Genomic DNA, 17,334 nt, shown 5'->3' with positions numbered 1-17,334 from the left:
AAACTCTGACATTTTACGTTACATCTGAGACGTCACAACACTTCTCCCTGATGGGCTCGAACCACCAACCTATTGGTTAATAGCCGAACGCGCTAACCAATGCGCCACTGAAGCCCAAAAATAAAATTTTCGTCAGGTATTGAGGTAAAACTTTGACTTTTTACTTCACATCTGAGGCCTCACAACACCGCTCCCGGATGGGCTCGAACCACCAACCTTTCGGTTAACAGCCGAACGCGCTAACCATTCGCCACGGACGCCCAAAAATTAAATGGTCGTCAGGTATTGTGGAAAAACTCTGACATTTTACGTTACTTCTGAGACGTCACAACACTTCTCCCGGATAGGCTCGAAAAACCAACCAATTGGTTAACAGCCGAACGCGCTAACCATTGAGCCACGGAAGCTCAGAAAATAAATGGTTATCACGTATTATGGAAAAAGTTTGACTTTTCACGCTACATCTGAGACCTCACAACACCGCTCCCAGATGGGCTCGAACCACCAACCTTTCGATTAACAGCCGAACGCGCTAACATTGAGCCACGGAAGCCCAAAAATTAAATGTTCGTCAGGACAATAAATAAAAATGTACCTCGATTTTTAATTTTCAGCTGTTAACCGAAAGGTTGGTGGTTCGAGCCCTCCCGGGAGCGGTGTTGTGACGTCTCAGATGTAACGTAAAATGTCAGAGTTTTTCCACAATACCTGACGAGCATTTAATTTTTGGGCTTTCTTGGCGCAATGGTTAGCGCGTTCAGCTGTTAATCGAAAGGTTGGTGGTTCGAGCCCACCCGGGAGAGGTGTTGTGAGGTCTCAGATGTAGCGTGAATAGTCAAACTTTTTCCATAATACGTGATAACCATTTATTTTCTGATCTTTCGTGGCTCAATGGTTAGCGCGTTCGGCTGTTAACCAATAGCTTGGTGGTTCGAGCCCACCCGGGAGCGGTGTTTTTGGATCTCAAATGTAACGTAAATAGCCAAAGTTTTTCTACAATACCTGACGACCACTTAATTTTTGGGCTTCCGTGGCGCAATGGTTAGTGCGTTCAGCTGTTAACCGAAAGGTTGGTGGTTCGAGCCCAAACGAGAGAGGATTTGTGGGGTCTCAGATGTAGCGTGAAAAGTCGTAACTTTTCAACAATACCTGACAACCATTTAATTTTTGGGCGTCCGTGGCGCAATGGCTATCGCGTTCGGCTGTTAACCGAAAGGTTGGTGGTTCGAGCCCATCCGGGAGCGGTGTTGTGACGTCTCAGATGTTACGTAAAATGTCAGAGTTTTTCCACAATACCTGACGAACATTTAATTTTTGGGCTTCCGTGGCGCAGTAATTAGCGCGTCCAGCTCTTAATCGAAAGGTTGGTGGTTTGAGCCCACCCGGAAGAGGTGTTGTGGGGTCTCAGATGTAGCGTTAAAAGCCAAAGTTTTTCCACAATACCTGACGACCATTTAATTTTTGGGCTTCCGTGGCTCAATGGTTAGCGCGTTCGGCTGTTAACCAATAGGTTGGTGGTTCGAGCCCATCCGGGAACGGTGTTGTGTGATCTCAAATGTAACGTAGAAAGCCAAAGTTTTTGCACAATAAATGACGACCATTTAATTTTTGGGCTTCCGTGGCGCAATGGTTAGCGCGTTCGGCTGCTAACCAATAGGTTGGTGGTTCGACCCCATCCGGGAGCGGTGTTGTGAGGTCTCAGATTTGACGTAAAAAATCAAGGTTTTTACACAATACCTGACGAGCATTTAACTTTTGGGCTTCCGTGGCGCAATGGTTAGCGCGTTCGGCTGTTAACCAATAGGTTGGTGGTTCGAGCCCATCCGGGAGCGGTGTTGTGAGGTCTAAGATGTGACGTAAAAAGTCAAGGTTTTTACACAATACCTGACGAGCAATAAACTTTTGGGCTTCCTTGGCGCAATGGTTAGAGCGTTCGGCTGTTACCCAATAGGTTGGTGGTTCGAGCCCACCCGGGAGAGGTGTTGTGGGGTCTCAAATGTAACGTAGAAAGCCAAAGTTTTTCCACAACACCTGACAACCATTTAATTTCTGAGCTTCCGTGGCTCAATGGTTAGCGCGTTCGGCTGTTAACCAATAGGTTGGTGGTTCGAGCCCATCCGGGAGCGGTGTTGTGAGGTCTCAGATGTGACGTAAAAAGTCAAGGTTTTTACACAATACCTGACGAGCATTTAACTTTTGGGCTTCCGTGGCGCAATGGTTAGCGCGTTCGGCTGTTAACCAATAGGTTGGTGGTTCGAGCCCATCCGGGAGCGGTGTTGTGAGGTCTCAGATGTGACGTAAAAAGTCAAGGTTTTTACACAATACCTGACGAGCATTTAACTTTTGGGCTTCCGTGGCGCAATGGTTAGCGCGTTCGGCTGTTAACCAATAGGTTGGTGGTTCGAGCCCATCCGGGAGCGGTGTTGTGAGGTCTCAGATGTGACGTAAAAAGTCAAGGTTTTTACACAATACCTGACGAGCATTTTAATTTTGGGCTTCCTTGGCGCAATGGTTAGCGCGTTCGGCTGTTAACCAATAGGTTGGTGGTTCGAGCCCACCCGGGAGCGGTGTTGTGGGATCTGAAATGTAACGTAGAAAGCCAAGGTTTTTACATAATACCTGACGAGCATTTAAATTTTGGGCTTCCTTGGCGCAATGGTTAGCCCGTTCGGCTGTTAAGCAATAGGTTGGTGGTTCGAGCCCACCCGGGAGCGGTGTTGTGAGGTCTCAGATGTGACGTAAAAAGTCAAGGTTTTTACACAATACCTGACGAGCATTTTAATTTTGGGCTTCCTTGGCGCAATGGTTAGCGCGTTCGGCTGTTAACCAATAGGTTGGTGGTTCGAGCCCACCCGGGAGCGGTGTTGTGGGATCTGAAATGTAACGTAGAAAGCCAAGGTTTTTACATAATACCTGACGAGCATTTAACTTTTGGGCTTCCGTGGCGCAATGGTTAGCGCGCTCAGCTGCTATTCAAAAGACTGGTGGTTTGAGCTCTCCCGGGAGCGGTGTTGTGACGTCTCAAATGTAACATAAAATGTCAGAGTTTTTCCACAATACCTGTCGAACATTGAATTTTTGGGCTTCCGTGGCGCAATGGTTAGCGCGTTCAGCTGTTAATCGAGAGGTTGGTGGTACGAGCCCACCCGGGAGAGGTGTTGTGGGGTCTCAGATGTAGCGTAAAAAGTCAAAACTTATCCACAATACGTGACAATCATTTAATTTCTGAGCTTCCGTGGCTCAATGGTTAGCGCGTTCGGCTGTTAACCAATAGGTTGGTGGTTCGAGCTCATCCGGGAGCGGTGTTGTGAGGTCTCAGATGTGACGTAGAAAGCCAAAGTTTTTCCACAATACGTGACAACCATTTAATTTCTGGGCTTCCGTGGCTCAATGATTAGCGCGTTCGGCTGTTAACCAATAGGTTTGTGGTTCGAGCCCATCCGGGATGCGGTGTTGTGAGGTCTCAGATGTAACGTAAAATGTCTGAGTTTTTCACAATACCTGACGAACATCTAATTTTTGGGCTTCCGTGGCGCAATGATTAGCACGTTCAGCTGTTAATCGAAAGGTTGAAGGTTCGAGCCCACCCGGGAGAGGTGTTGTGGGGTCTCATATGTAGCGTAAAAAGTCAAAACTTATCCACAATACGTGACAATCATTTAATTTCTGAGCTTCCGTGGCTCAATGGTTAGCGCGTTCGGCTGTTAACCAATAGGTTGGTGGTTCGAGCTCATCCGGGAGCGGTGTTGTGAGGTCTCAGATGTGACGTAGAAAGCCAAAGTTTTTCCACAATACCTGACGACCATTTAATTTTTGGGCTTCCGTGGCTCAATGGTTAGCGCGTTCGGCTGTTAACCAATAGGTTGGTGGTTCGAGCCCATCCGGGAACGGTGTTGTGTGATCTCAAATGTAACGTAGAAAGCCAAAGTTTTTGCACAATAAATGACGACCATTTAATTTTTGGGCTTCCGTGGCGCAATGGTTAGCGCGTTCGGCTGCTAACCAATAGGTTGGTGGTTCGACCCCATCCGGGAGCGGTGTTGTGAGGTCTCAGATTTGACGTAAAAAATCAAGGTTTTTACACAATACCTGACGAGCATTTAAATTTTGGGCTTCCTTGGCGCAATGGTTAGCCCGTTCGGCTGTTAAGCAATAGGTTGGTGGTTCGAGCCCACCCGGGAGCGGTGTTGTGAGGTCTCAGATGTGACGTAAAAAGTCAAGGTTTTTACACAATACCTGACGAGCATTTTAATTTTGGGCTTCCTTGGCGCAATGGTTAGCGCGTTCGGCTGTTAACCAATAGGTTGGTGGTTCGAGCCCACCCGGGAGCGGTGTTGTGGGATCTGAAATGTAACGTAGAAAGCCAAGGTTTTTACATAATACCTGACGAGCATTTAACTTTTGGGCTTCCGTGGCGCAATGGTTAGCGCGCTCAGCTGCTATTCAAAAGACTGGTGGTTTGAGCTCTCCCGGGAGCGGTGTTGTGACGTCTCAAATGTAACATAAAATGTCAGAGTTTTTCCACAATACCTGTCGAACATTGAATTTTTGGGCTTCCGTGGCGCAATGGTTAGCGCGTTCAGCTGTTAATCGAGAGGTTGGTGGTACGAGCCCACCCGGGAGAGGTGTTGTGGGGTCTCAGATGTAGCGTAAAAAGTCAAAACTTATCCACAATACGTGACAATCATTTAATTTCTGAGCTTCCGTGGCTCAATGGTTAGCGCGTTCGGCTGTTAACCAATAGGTTGGTGGTTCGAGCTCATCCGGGAGCGGTGTTGTGAGGTCTCAGATGTGACGTAGAAAGCCAAAGTTTTTCCACAATACGTGACAACCATTTAATTTCTGGGCTTCCGTGGCTCAATGATTAGCGCGTTCGGCTGTTAACCAATAGGTTTGTGGTTCGAGCCCATCCGGGATGCGGTGTTGTGAGGTCTCAGATGTAACGTAAAATGTCTGAGTTTTTCACAATACCTGACGAACATCTAATTTTTGGGCTTCCGTGGCGCAATGATTAGCACGTTCAGCTGTTAATCGAAAGGTTGAAGGTTCGAGCCCACCCGGGAGAGGTGTTGTGGGGTCTCATATGTAGCGTAAAAAGTCAAAACTTATCCACAATACGTGACAATCATTTAATTTCTGAGCTTCCGTGGCTCAATGGTTAGCGCGTTCGGCTGTTAACCAATAGGTTGGTGGTTCGAGCTCATCCGGGAGCGGTGTTGTGAGGTCTCAGATGTGACGTAGAAAGCCAAAGTTTTTCCACAATACCTGACGACCATTTAATTTTTGGGCTTCCGTGGCTCAATGGTTAGCGCGTTCGGCTGTTAACCAATAGGTTGGTGGTTCGAGCCCATCCGGGAACGGTGTTGTGTGATCTCAAATGTAACGTAGAAAGCCAAAGTTTTTGCACAATAAATGACGACCATTTAATTTTTGGGCTTCCGTGGCGCAATGGTTAGCGCGTTCGGCTGCTAACCAATAGGTTGGTGGTTCGACCCCATCCGGGAGCGGTGTTGTGAGGTCTCAGATTTGACGTAAAAAATCAAGGTTTTTACACAATACCTGACGAGCATTTAAATTTTGGGCTTCCTTGGCGCAATGGTTAGCCCGTTCGGCTGTTAAGCAATAGGTTGGTGGTTCGAGCCCACCCGGGAGCGGTGTTGTGAGGTCTCAGATGTGACGTAAAAAGTCAAGGTTTTTACACAATACCTGACGAGCATTTTAATTTTGGGCTTCCTTGGCGCAATGGTTAGCGCGTTCGGCTGTTAACCAATAGGTTGGTGGTTCGAGCCCACCCGGGAGCGGTGTTGTGGGATCTGAAATGTAACGTAGAAAGCCAAGGTTTTTACATAATACCTGACGAGCATTTAACTTTTGGGCTTCCGTGGCGCAATGGTTAGCGCGCTCAGCTGCTATTCAAAAGACTGGTGGTTTGAGCTCTCCCGGGAGCGGTGTTGTGACGTCTCAAATGTAACATAAAATGTCAGAGTTTTTCCACAATACCTGTCGAACATTGAATTTTTGGGCTTCCGTGGCGCAATGGTTAGCGCGTTCAGCTGTTAATCGAGAGGTTGGTGGTACGAGCCCACCCGGGAGAGGTGTTGTGGGGTCTCAGATGTAGCGTAAAAAGTCAAAACTTATCCACAATACGTGACAATCATTTAATTTCTGAGCTTCCGTGGCTCAATGGTTAGCGCGTTCGGCTGTTAACCAATAGGTTGGTGGTTCGAGCTCATCCGGGAGCGGTGTTGTGAGGTCTCAGATGTGACGTAGAAAGCCAAAGTTTTTCCACAATACGTGACAACCATTTAATTTCTGGGCTTCCGTGGCTCAATGATTAGCGCGTTCGGCTGTTAACCAATAGGTTTGTGGTTCGAGCCCATCCGGGATGCGGTGTTGTGAGGTCTCAGATGTAACGTAAAATGTCTGAGTTTTTCACAATACCTGACGAACATCTAATTTTTGGGCTTCCGTGGCGCAATGATTAGCACGTTCAGCTGTTAATCGAAAGGTTGAAGGTTCGAGCCCACCCGGGAGAGGTGTTGTGGGGTCTCATATGTAGCGTAAAAAGTCAAAACTTATCCACAATACGTGACAATCATTTAATTTCTGAGCTTCCGTGGCTCAATGGTTAGCGCGTTCGGCTGTTAACCAATAGGTTGGTGGTTCGAGCTCATCCGGGAGCGGTGTTGTGAGGTCTCAGATGTGACGTAGAAAGCCAAAGTTTTTCCACAATACCTGACGACCATTTAATTTTTGGGCTTCCGTGGCTCAATGGTTAGCGCGTTCGGCTGTTAACCAATAGGTTGGTGGTTCGAGCCCATCCGGGAACGGTGTTGTGTGATCTCAAATGTAACGTAGAAAGCCAAAGTTTTTGCACAATAAATGACGACCATTTAATTTTTGGGCTTCCGTGGCGCAATGGTTAGCGCGTTCGGCTGCTAACCAATAGGTTGGTGGTTCGACCCCATCCGGGAGCGGTGTTGTGAGGTCTCAGATTTGACGTAAAAAATCAAGGTTTTTACACAATACCTGACGAGCATTTAACTTTTGGGCTTCCGTGGCGCAATGGTTAGCGCGTTCGGCTGTTAACCAATAGGTTGGTGGTTCGAGCCCATCCGGGAGCGGTGTTGTGAGGTCTAAGATGTGACGTAAAAAGTCAAGGTTTTTACACAATACCTGACGAGCAATAAACTTTTGGGCTTCCTTGGCGCAATGGTTAGCGCGTTCGGCTGTTACCCAATAGGTTGGTGGTTCGAGCCCACCCGGGAGAGGTGTTGTGGGGTCTCAAATGTAACGTAGAAAGCCAAAGTTTTTCCACAACACCTGACAACCATTTAATTTCTGAGCTTCCGTGGCTCAATGGTTAGCGCGTTCGGCTGTTAACCAATAGGTTGGTGGTTCGAGCCCATCCGGGAGCGGTGTTGTGAGGTCTCAGATGTGACGTAATAAGTCAAGGTTTTTACACAATACCTGACGAGCATTTAACTTTTGGGCTTCCGTGGCGCAATGGTTAGCGCGTTCGGCTGTTAACCAATAGGTTGGTGGTTCGAGCCCATCCGGGAGCGGTGTTGTGAGGTCTCAGATGTGACGTAAAAAGTCAAGTTTTTTGCACAATACCTGACGAGCATTTAGGTTTTGGGCTTCCGTGGCGCAATGGTTAGCGCGTTCGGCTGTTAAGCAATAGGTTGGTGGTTCGAGCCCATCCGGGAGCGGTGTTGTGAGGTCTCAGATGTGACGTAAAAAGTCAAGGTTTTCCACAATACCTGACAACCATTTAATTTCTGAGCTTCCGTGGCTCAATGGTTAGCGCGTTCGGCTGTTAACCAATAGGTTGGTGGTTCGAGCCCATCCGGGAGCGGTGTTGTGAGGTCTCAGATGTGACGTAAAAAGTCAAGGTTTTTACATAATACCTGTCGAACATTGAATTTTTGGGCTTCCGTGGCGCAATGGTTAGCGCGTTCAGCTGTTAATCGAGAGGTTGGTGGTACGAGCCCACCCGGGAGAGGTGTTGTGGGGTCTCAGATGTAGCGTAAAAAGTCAAAACTTTTCCACAATACGTGACAACCATTTAATTTCTGGGCTTCCGTGGCTCAATGATTAGCGCGTTCGGCTGTTAACCAATAGGTTTGTGGTTCGAGCCCATCCGGGATGCGGTGTTGTGAGGTCTCAGATGTAACGTAAAATGTCAGAGTTTTTCACAATACCTGACGAACATTTAATTTTTGGGCTTCCGTGGCTCAATGGTTAGCGCGTTCGGCTGTTAACCAATAGGTTGGTGGTTCGAGCTCATCCGGGAGCGGTGTTGTGAGGTCTCAGATGTGACGTAGAAAGCCAAAGTTTTTCCACAATACCTGACGACCATTTAATTTTTGGGCTTCCGTGGCTCAATGGTTAGCGCGTTCGGCTGTAAACCAATAGGTTGGTGGTTCGAGCCCATCCGGGAGCGGTGTTGTGTGATCTCAAATGTAACGTAGAAAGCCAAAGTTTTTCCACAATACCTGACGACCATTTAATTTTTGGGCTTCCGTGGCGCAATGATTAGCGCGTTCAGCTGTTAATCGAAAGGTTGAAGGTTCGAGCCCACCCGGGAGAGGTGTTGTGGGGTCTCAGATGTAGCGTAAAAAGTCAAAACTTTTCCACAATACGTGACAACCATTTAATTTCTGAGCTTCCGTGGCTCAATGGTTAGCGCTTTCGGCTGTTAACCAATAGGTTGGTGGTTCGAGCCCATCCGGGAGCGGTGTTGTGAGGTCTCAGATGTGACGTAAAAAGTCAAGGTTTTTCCACAATACCTGACGAGCATTTAATTTTTGGGCTTCCGTGGCGCAATGGTTAGCGCGTTCAGCAGTTAACAAATAGGTTAGTGGTTCGAGCCCACCCGGGAGCGGCGTTGTGGGATCTCAAACGTAACGTAGAAAGCCAAAGTTTTTCCACAATACCTGACGACCATTTAATTTTTGGGCTTCCGTGGCGCAATGGTTAACGCGTTCGGCTGTTAACCAATAGGTTGGTGGTTCGAACCCACCCGGGAGCGGTGTTGTGGGATCTCAAATGTAACGTAGAAAGCCAATTTAATTTCTGAGCTTCCGTGGCTCAGTGGTTAGCGCGTTCGGCTGTTAACCAATAGGTTTGTTGTTCGAGCCCATCCGGGAGCGGTGTTGTGAGGTCTCAGATGTGACGTAAAAAGTCAAGGTTTTTCCACAATACCTGACGAACATTTAATTTTTGGGCTTCCATGGCGCAATGGTTAGCGCGTTCGGCTGTTAACCGGAAGGTTGGTGGTTCGAGCCCACCCGGGAGAGGTGTTGTGGGGTCTCAGATGTAGCGTTAAAAGTCAAAACGTTTCCACAATACGTGACAACCATTTAATTTCTGAGCCTCCGTGGCTCAATGGTTAGCGCGTTCGGCTGTTAACCAATAGGTTGGTGGTTCGAACCCACCCGGGAGCGGCGTTGTGGGATCTCAAATGTAACGTAGAAAGCCAAAGTTTTTCCACAATACCTGACGATCATTTAATTTTTGGGCTTCCGTGGCGCAATGGTTAGGGCGTTCGGCTGTTAACCATTAGGTTGGTGGTTCGAGCCCGCCCGGGCGCGGTGTTGTGGGATCTCAAACGTAACGTAGAAAGCCAATGTTTTTCCACAGTACCTGACGACCATTTAATTTTTGGGCTTCCGTGGCGCAATGATTAGCGCGTTCAGTTGTTAATCGAAAGGTTGAAGGTTCGAGCCCACCCGAGAGAGGTGTTGTGGGGTCTCAGATGTAGCGTAAAAAGTCAAAACTTTTCCGCAATACGTGAAAACCATTTAATTTCTGAGCTTCCGTGGCTCAATGGTTAGCGCGTTCGGCTGTTAACCAATAGGTTGGTGGTTCGAGCCCATCCGGGAGCGGTGTTGTGACGTCTCAGATGTGACGTAAAAAGTCCAGGTTTTTCCACAATACCGGACGACCATTTAATTTCAGGGGCTTCCGTGGCGCAATCGTTAGCGCGTTCGGCTGTTAACAGAAAGGTTGGTGGTTCGAGCACACCCGGGAGCGGTGCTATGAGGTCTCAGATGTTACGTAAAAAGTCCAGGTTTTTCCACAATACCGGACGACCATTTAATTTTTGGGCTTCCGTGGCGCAATGGTTAGCGCGTTCAGCTGCTACTCAAAAGACTGGTGGTTTGAGCCCTTCCGGGAGCGGTGTTGTGACGTCTCAGATGTAACATAAAATGTCAGAGTTTTTCCACAATACCTGACGAATATTGAACTTTTGGGCTTCCGTGGCGCAATGGTTAGCGCGTTCGGCTGTTAACCAATAGGTTGGTGGTTCGAGCCCATCCGGGAGCGGTGTTGTGAGGTCTCAGATGTGACGTAAAAAGTCAAGGTTTTTACATAATACCTGACGAGCATTTAACTTTTGGGCTTCCGTGGCGCAATGGTTAGCGCGTTCAGCTGCTATTCAAAAGACTGGTGGTTTGAGCTCTCCCGGGAGCGGTGTTGTGACGTCTCAAATGTAACATAAAATGTCAGAGTTTTTCCACAATACCTGTCGAACATTGAATTTTTGGGCTTCCGTGGCGCAATGGTTAGCGCGTTCGGCTGTTAACCAATAAGTTGGTGGTTCGAGCCCATCCGGGAGCGGTGTTGTGAGGTCTCAGATGTGACGTTAAAAGTCAAGGTTTTCCACAATACCTGACAACCATTTAATTTCTGAGCTTCCGTGGCTCAATGGTTAGCGCGTTCGGCTGTTAACCAATAGTTGGTGGTTCGAGCCCACCCGGGAGCGGTGTTGTGGGATCTGAAATGTAACGTAGAAAGCCAAAGTTTTTGCACAATAAATGACGAGCATTTAACTTTTGGGCTTCCGTGGCGCAATGGTTAGCGCGCTCGGCTGTTAACCAATAGGTTGGTGGTTCGAGCCCACCCGGGAGCGGTGTTGTGTGATCTCAAATGTAACGTAGAAAGCCAAAGTTTTTCCACAATACCTGACGACCATTTAATTTTTGGGCTTCCGTGGCGCAATGGTTAGCGCGTTCAGCTGCTATTCAAAAGACTGGTGGTTTGAGCTCTCCCGGGAGCGGTGTTGTGACGTCTCAAATGTAACATAAAATGTCAGAGTTTTTCCACAATACCTGTCGAACATTGAATTTTTGGGCTTCCGTGGCGCAATGGTTAGCGCGTTCAGCTGTTAATCGAGAGGTTGGTGGTACGAGCCCACCCGGGAGAGGTGTTGTGGGGTCTCAGATGTAGCGTAAAAAGTCAAAACTTTTCCACAATACGTGACAACCATTTAATTTCTGGGCTTCCGTGGCTCAATGATTAGCGCGTTCAGCTGTTAACCAATAGGTTTGTGGTTCGAGCCCATCCGGGATGCGGTGTTGTGAGGTCTCAGATGTAACGTAAAATGTCTGAGTTTTTCACAATACCTGACGAACATTTAATTTTTGGGCTTCCGTGGCGCAATGATTAGCGCGTTCAGCTGTTAATCGAAAGGTTGAAGGTTCGAGCCCACCCGGGAGAGGTGTTGTGGGGTCTCATATGTAGCGTAAAAAGTCAAAACTTATCCACAATACGTGACAATCATTTAATTTCTGAGCTTCCGTGGCTCAATGGTTAGCGCGTTCGGCTGTTAACCAATAGGTTTGTGGTTCGAGCCCATCCGGGAGCGGTGTTGTGTGATCTCAAATGTAACGTAGAAAGCCAAAGTTTTTGCACAATAAATGACGACCATTTAATTTTTGGGCTTCCGTGGCGCAATGGTTAGCGCGTTCGGCTGTTAACCAATAGGTTGGTGGTTCGAGCCCATCCGGGAGCGGTGTAGTGAGGTCTCAGATGTGACGTAAAAAGTCAAGGTTTTTACACAATACCTGACGAGCATTTAACATTTGGGCTTCCGTGGCGCAATGTTTAGCGCGTTCGGCTGTTAACCAATAGGTTGGTGGTTCGAGCCCATCCGGGAGCGGTGTTGTGAGGTCTCAGATGTGACGTAAAAAGTCAAGGTTTCTACACAATACCTGACGAGCATTTAACTTTTGGGCTGCCGTGGCGCAATGTTTAGCGCGTTCGGCTGTTAACCAATAGGTTGGTGGTTCGAGCCCATCCGGGAGCGGTGTTGTGAGGTCTCAGATGTGACGTAAAAAGTCAAGGTTTCTACACAATACCTGACGAGCATTAAACTTTTGGGCTTCCTTGGCGCTATGGTTAGCGCGTTCGGCTGTTACCCAATAGGTTGGTGGTTCGAGCCCATCCGGGAGCGGTGTTGTGATGTCTCAGATGTGACGTAAGAAGTCAAGGTTTTTACACAATACCTGACGAGTATTTAACTTTTGGGCTTCCGTGGCGCAATGGTTAGCGCGTTCGGCTGTTAACCAATAGGTTGGTGGTTATAGCCCATCCGGGAGCGGTGGTGTGAGGTCTCAGATGTGACGTAAAAAGTCAAGGTTTTTACACAATACCTGACGAGCATTTAATTTTTGGGATTCCGTGGCGCAATGGTTAGCGCGTTCAGCTGTTAATCGAAAGGTTGGTGGTTCGAGCCCATCCGGGAGCGGTGTTGTGACGTCTCAGATGTAACGTAAAATGTTAAAACTTTTCCACAATATGTGACAACCACTTAAATTCTGAGCTTCCGTGGCTCAATGGTTAGCGAATTCGGCTGTTAACCAATAGGTTGGTGGTTCGAGCCAACCCGGGAGCGGTATTTTGGGATCTCAAATGTAACGTTGAAAGCCAAAATTTTTCCACAATACCTGACGACCATTTAATTTTTGGGCTTCCGTGGCGCAATGGTCAGCGCGTTCAGCTGTTAATCGAAAGGCTGGCGGTTCAAGCCCACCCGGAAGAGGTGTTGTGGGGTCTCAGATGTAGTGTAAAAAGTCAAAGCCTATCCACAATACGTGACAACCATTTAATTTCTGAGCTTCCGTGGCTCAATGGTTAGCGCGTTCGGCTGTTAACCAATAGGTTGGTGGTTCGAGCCCACCCGGGACCGGTGGTGTGGGATCTCAAATGTAACGTAGAAAGCCAAAGTTTTGCCACAATACCTGACGACCATTAAATTTTTGGGCTTCCTTGGCTCAAAGGTTAGCGCGATCGGCTGTTAACGAATAGGTGTGTGGTTCGAGCCCATCCGGGAGCGGTGTTGTGACGTCTCAGATGTGACGTAAAAAGTCAAGGTTTTTTCCACAGCACCTGACGACCATTTAATTTTTGGGCTTCCGTGGCGCAATGATTAGCGCGTTCAGCTGTTAATCGAAAGGTTGAAGGTTCGAGCCCACCCGAGAGAGGTGTTGTGGGGTCTCAGATGTAGCGTAAAAAGTCAAAACTTTTCCGCAATACGTGACAACCATTTAAATTCTGAGCTTCCGTGGCTCAATGGTAAGCGCGTTCGCCTGTTAACCAATAGGTTGGTGGTTCGTGCCCATCCGGGAGCGGTGTTGTGACGTCTCAGATGTGACGTAAAAAGTCAAGGTTTTTCCACAATACCGGACGACCATTTAATTTTTGGGCTTCCGTGGCGCAATCGTTAGCGCGTTCGGCTGTTAACAGAAAGGTTGGTGGTTCGAGCACACCCGGGAGCGGTGCTATGAGGTCTCAGATGTTACGTAAAAAGTCAAAGTTTTTCCACAATACCGGACGACCATTTAATTTTTGGGCTTCCGTTGCGCAATGGTTAGCGCGTTCAGCTGCTGTTCAAAAGACTGGTGGTTTGAGCCCTCCCGGGAGCGGTGTTGTGACGTCTCAGATGTAACATAAAATGTCAGAGTTTTTCCACAATACCTGACGAACATTGAATTTTTGGCCTTCCGTGGCGCAATGGTTAGCGCGTTCAGCTGTTAATCGAAAGGTTGGTGGTTCGAGCCCACCCGGGAGAGGTGTTGTGGGGTCTCAGATGTAGCGTAAAATCCAAAACGTTTCCACAATACGTGACAACCATTTAATTTCTGAGCCTCCGTGGCTCAATGGTTAGCGCGTTCGGCTGTTAACCAATAGATTAGTGGTTCGAGCCCACCCGGGAGCGGCGTTGTGGGATCTCAAATGTAACGTAGAAAGCCATAGTTTTTCCACAATACCTGACGATTTAATTTTTGGGCTTCCGTGGCGCAATCGTTAGCGCGTTCGGCTGTTAACAGAAAGGTTGGTGGTTCGAGCACACCCGGGAGCGGTGCTATGAGGTCTCAGATGTTACGTAAAAAGTCAAAGTTTTTCCACAATACCGGACGACCATTTAATTTTTGGGCTTCCGTTGCGCAATGGTTAGCGCGTTCAGCTGCTGTTCAAAAGACTGGTGGTTTGAGCCCTCCCGGGAGCGGTGTTGTGACGTCTCAGATGTAACATAAAATGTCAGAGTTTTTCCACAATACCTGACGAACATTGAATTTTTGGCCTTCCGTGGCGCAATGGTTAGCGCGTTCAGCTGTTAATCGAAAGGTTGGTGGTTCGAGCCCACCCGGGAGAGGTGTTGTGGGGTCTCAGATGTAGCGTAAAATCCAAAACGTTTCCACAATACGTGACAACCATTTAATTTCTGAGCCTCCGTGGCTCAATGGTTAGCGCGTTCGGCTGTTAACCAATAGATTAGTGGTTCGAGCCCACCCGGGAGCGGCGTTGTGGGATCTCAAATGTAACGTAGAAAGCCAAAGTTTTTGCACAATACCTGACGATTTAATTTTTGGGCTTCCGTGGCGCAATGGTTAGGGCGTTCGGCTGTTAACCAATAGGTTGGTGGTTCGAGCCCTCCCGGGCGCGGTGTTGTGGGATCTAAAACGTAAAGTAGAAAGCCAAAGTTTTTCCACAATACCTGACGACCATTTAATTTTTGGGCTTCCGTGGCGCAATGATTAGCGCGTTCAGCTGTTAATCGAAAGGTTGAAGGTTCGAGCCCACCCGGGAGAGGTGTTGTGGGGTCTCAGATGTAGCGTAAAAATTCAAAACTTTTCCACAATACGTGACAACCATTTAATTTCTGAGCTTCCGTGGCTCAATGGTTAGCGCTTTCGGCTGTTAACCAATAGGTTGGTGGTTCGAGCCCATCCGGGAGCGGTGTTGTGAGGTCTCAGATGTGACGTAAAAAGTCAAGGTTTTTACACAATACCTGACGAGCATTAAATTTTTGGGCTTCCGTGGCGCAATGGTTAGCGCGTTCAGCAGTTAACAAATAGGTTAGTGGTTCGAGCCCACCCGGGAGCGGCGTTGTGGGATCTCAAACGTAACGTAGAAAGCCAAAGTTTTTCCACAATACCTGACGACCATTTAATTTTTGGGCTTCCGTGGCGCAATGGTTAACGCGTTCGGCTGTTAACCAATAGGTTGGTTTTTCGAGCCCACCCGGGAGCGGTGTTGTGGGATCTCAAATGTAACGTAGAAAGCCTAAGTTTTTCCACAATACGTGACGACCATTTAATTTCTGAGCTTCCGTGGCTCAATGGTTTGCGCTTTCGGCTGTTAACCAATAGGTTGGTGGTTCGAGCCCACCCGGGAGCGGTGTTGTGAGGTCTCAGATGTGACGTAAAAAGTCAAGGTTTTTACACAATACCTGACGAGCATTTAATTTTTTAACTTCCGTGGCGCAATGGTTAGCGCGTTCAGCTTTTAACCAATAGGGTGGTGGTTCGAGCCCACCCGGGAGCGGTGTTGTGGGATCTCAAATGTAACGTAGAAAGACAAAGTTTTTCCACAATACCTGACGACCATTTATTTTTTGGGCTTCCTTGGCGCAATGGTTAGCGCGTTCGGCTGTTAACCGAAAGGTTGGTGGTTCGAGCCCAACCGAGAGAGGTGTTGTAGGGTCTCAGATGTAACGTAATAAGTCATAACTTATCCACAATACCTGACAACCATTTAATTTCTGAGCTTCCGTGGCTCAATGGTTAGCGCGTTCGGCTGTTAACCAATAGGTTGGTGGTTCGAGCCCATCCGGGAGCGGTGTTGTGAGGTCTCAGATGTAACGTAAAATGTCAGAGTTTTCCACAATACCTGACGAACATTTAATTTTTGGGCTTCCGTGGCGCAATGGTTAGCGCGTTCGGCTGTTAACCAATAGGTGGGTTGTTCGAGCCCATCCGGGAGCGGTGTTGTCAGGTCTCAGATGTGACGCAAAAAGTCAAGGTTTTTACACAATACCTGACGAGCATTTAATTTTTGGGCTTCCGTGGCTCAATGGTTAGCGCGTTCGGCTGTTAACCTATAGGTTGGTGGTTCGAGCCCACCCGGGAGCGGTGGTGTGGGATCTCATATGTAACGTAGAAAGTCATAACTTATCTACAAAACCTGACAACCATTTAATTTCTGAGCTTCCGTGGCTCAAAGGTTAGCGCGTTCGGCTGTTAACCAATAGGTGTGTGGTTCGAGCCCATCCGGGAGCGGTGTTGTGACGTCTCAGATGTGACGTAAAAAGTCAAGGTTTTTTCCACAACACCTGACGACCATTTAAATTTTGGGCTTCCGTGGCGCAATGGTTAGCGCGTTCGGCTGTAAACCAATAGGTTGGTGGTTCGAGCCCATCCGGTAGCGGTGTTGTGAGGTCTCAGATGTAACGTAAAATGTCAGAGTTTTTCCACAATACCTGACGAACATTTAATTTTTGGGCTTCCGTGGCTCAATGGTTAGCGCGTTCGGCTGTTAACCAATAGGTTGGTGGTTCGAGCCCATCCGGGAGCGGTGTTGTGAGGTCTCAGAAGTGACGTAAAAAGTCAAGGTTTTTCCACAATACCTGACGAACATTTAATTCTTGGGCTTCCTTGGCGCAACGGTTAGCGCGTTCGGCTGTTAACCGAAAGGTTGGTGGTTCGAGCCCAACCGGGAGAGGTGTTGTAGGGTCTCAGATGTAACGTAATAAGTCATAACTTATCCACAATACCTGACAACCATTTAATTTCTGAGCTTCCGTGGCTCAATGGTTTGCGCTTTCGGCTGTTAACCAATAGGTTGGTGGTTCGAGCCCACCCGGGAGCGGTGTTGTGAGGTCTCAGATGTGACGTAAAAAGTCAAGGTTTTTACACAATACCTGACGAGCATTTAATTTTTTAACTTCCGTGGCGCAATGGTTAGCGCGTTCAGCTTTTAACCAATAGGGTGGTGGTTCGAGCCCACCCGGGAGCGGTGTTGTGGGATCTCAAATGTAACGTAGAAAGACAAAGTTTTTCCACAATACCTGACGACCATTTATTTTTTGGGCTTCCTTGGCGCAATGGTTAGCGCGTTCGGCTGTTAACCGAAAGGTTGGTGGTTCGAGCCCAACCGAGAGAGGTGTTGTAGGGTCTCAGATGTAACGTAATAAGTCATAACTTATCCACAATACCTGACAACCATTTAATTTCTGAGCTTCCGTGGCTCAATGGTTAGCGCGTT

General features: G+C 48.0%; 6 non-coding genes across 6 annotated transcripts; all 6 read left to right on the top strand.

Annotated features, from left to right (window-relative positions):
- Positions 1-1,612: 1,612 nt before the first annotated feature.
- On the top strand, positions 1,613-1,685 carry TRNAS-GCU (transfer RNA serine (anticodon GCU)). Its single transcript has one exon. It is a non-coding gene; the product is annotated as a tRNA-Ser (tRNA).
- Positions 1,686-3,964: 2,279 nt separating this feature from the next.
- TRNAS-GCU (transfer RNA serine (anticodon GCU)) lies at positions 3,965-4,037 on the top strand. Its single transcript has one exon. It is a non-coding gene; the product is annotated as a tRNA-Ser (tRNA).
- Positions 4,038-5,434: 1,397 nt separating this feature from the next.
- Positions 5,435-5,507, top strand: TRNAS-GCU (transfer RNA serine (anticodon GCU)). The gene has a single exon. It is a non-coding gene; the product is annotated as a tRNA-Ser (tRNA).
- A 1,397-nt stretch (positions 5,508-6,904) lies between these two features.
- TRNAS-GCU (transfer RNA serine (anticodon GCU)) lies at positions 6,905-6,977 on the top strand. The gene has a single exon. It is a non-coding gene; the product is annotated as a tRNA-Ser (tRNA).
- A 1,396-nt stretch (positions 6,978-8,373) lies between these two features.
- On the top strand, positions 8,374-8,446 carry TRNAY-GUA (transfer RNA tyrosine (anticodon GUA)). Its single transcript has one exon. It is a non-coding gene; the product is annotated as a tRNA-Tyr (tRNA).
- A 7,978-nt stretch (positions 8,447-16,424) lies between these two features.
- Positions 16,425-16,497, top strand: TRNAY-GUA (transfer RNA tyrosine (anticodon GUA)). Its single transcript has one exon. It is a non-coding gene; the product is annotated as a tRNA-Tyr (tRNA).
- The last annotated feature ends 837 nt before the right edge of the window (positions 16,498-17,334 follow it).

This window comes from Phalangium opilio, unplaced genomic scaffold, assembly GCF_054372755.1.
Source record: "Phalangium opilio isolate 3A_F unplaced genomic scaffold, DU_Popi_V2 ptg000056l_1, whole genome shotgun sequence".
In the NCBI taxonomy this organism is placed as follows: Eukaryota; Metazoa; Arthropoda; class Arachnida; order Opiliones; family Phalangiidae; genus Phalangium; species Phalangium opilio.
This window is presented reverse-complemented; position numbering and strand designations above follow the sequence as displayed.